Consider the following 1,867-nt stretch of genomic DNA (forward strand, 5'->3'; position numbering starts at 1 on the left):
TGAATCTTGCCATGCAAAATAACCAAATGTTCCTTGCAATTATATATCTTTTTGCCTTTGGTTGCATAGTAAAATAAATTACATCTTTCCTTTTAATTGTCTTTCCAAGGAGAATCCATGAACTATCCTTCTACTCAGTTGCAGCTTCCTTTTGTGTTCTAGTTTTATTTATATGGATTATGTTGAGATTAATATGATTCACTTCCTCCAGAAGTACTTCTACTCATAGATTTCTGGAAAGTTACCTCACACATAAAATGCCAACACCTCTTAATGCTTATAAATCTTCTAAAGCCAGTGTGATTTTTAGTTTCCATTGCCCTACTTTTTCCCCACCACCACCGCTGAAGGAATAAAGGGAGCCACATAGGACTGAGGGGCCATTTTAAATTTTTTTCACTCATAGGTTAACATGGATAATGAACTCATCACCCAGTGACTATCTTTTTTGGTGTAGAACCTCTCTGTTACTTGATTAGATTGGTCCCGGAAAAAAACATCTATCACCAGGATTGAACTCAAAGCCTTTCTAGTCAAACTCACCAAAATCTGTATGCTGCTTGCATTGCCTTTGTATTTACAAACATGTGTGAAATAACCTACATGAGGGACCAGAGTTGGACTTTGTAGATGTTTCTAACAAATTCCTAAAAATATTTTATAAAACAGATACAGATTGTAAAGTTCTCATTTGGCCATAAAAGCTGAGCCGTACTGAGCCTCACTGGGCAATGAGAAGGGAAAACATACCACCTCCTGTCTTATTGCTCTACATTTCCTGACTCAGTGGGGGCAAAAACACTGCCAGATTTGCCCCAATCAGACCCTGAGACACAGTAGGTTGCTGTCTGGGAACACAGTGCCATGGTATATTTGGCTGTCAACTTCTTGTCTTTTTTCTTTGGGATGAATGCCCTTGCCTTGGGGCAGAGAAATCCAAGCCTTGTTCCCTTTGCCAATAACAAAATGTTGGAAAGCCTGGTGGTGAAATTGTTGCCATTGGCATTTTTCATGTGTATTCCATCAAAGGAAGCTGGCAATGCCATTAATTTGACCCAAGTTGGCTCCATCCATCGCCATGTACCGTTTACCAGTATCAAACCTGATGAAACCCATCATTTGCCATTCTCCAGATCAGTCTGAATGGTGTCATTCTCACTGATGGAAGACGGTGACCTTGGTGTCCACAAAGGTCTTTTTCACTTTGCACAGTTTGTACTTTGCCTCCTTAGTAATAGTGAACAACAAAGTGGGCCTTGGTATCACACAGCAGATGGAAATACTTGTGGGTGGTCTCAATGCTGAAACCACCAGGCGAAGTCTAGTAGATCTTGCCTTCAACCTGAATAAATTGTAGATCTTAACTTTATCATCCATTAGGTCGTACTTGAGTCAATTGTGATGAAAGATGATGAGTAGGAGAGATTGCCTCAGTTTGTGGGAGGATATGGATGATCTAGGAGCAAATACATGGGTCAGCTTGTCCAGCATCCAGTGCTTGGAGTGTTTCCTGAGCCTGTGAGTCATGGCTATGGGGAGCTAGGGAAAGGACCACTGCTTCTAGGCTGAAGAAATAGGCAAGGGACTAAAAACAGCACAGAAGTTAAATTGGGATAGAACTGTTCTAAGATACCAACAAGTCTTAATCAGCCTGCCAAGTACTCAAATAGGCAAGGAACTAAAAACAGCATTGAAGTTGAATTGGGATATGATAGAACTAGAGCTTATTAATAAAGATCTTTCCTTGAGTAGAGAGCTATTGTAAATATCCATTTATTCAACAAGCATATATTAAGTGCTTTTTATATTCAGTGCTGATCTTCATTAGTAGAAGTAATTCCTCACCTTTTCTGTAGAGGGCTGAAAC

General features: G+C 39.9%; 1 pseudogene; it reads right to left on the reverse strand.

The window, feature by feature from the left end:
- Positions 1–761: 761 nt before the first annotated feature.
- On the reverse strand, positions 762–1,527 carry LOC127545705 (40S ribosomal protein S4, X isoform-like; annotated as a pseudogene).
- Between the last annotated feature and the right edge of the window lie 340 nt (positions 1,528–1,867).

This window comes from Antechinus flavipes, chromosome 1 (genome assembly GCF_016432865.1).
Source record: "Antechinus flavipes isolate AdamAnt ecotype Samford, QLD, Australia chromosome 1, AdamAnt_v2, whole genome shotgun sequence".
Lineage (NCBI taxonomy): Eukaryota > Metazoa > Chordata > Mammalia > Dasyuromorphia > Dasyuridae > Antechinus > Antechinus flavipes.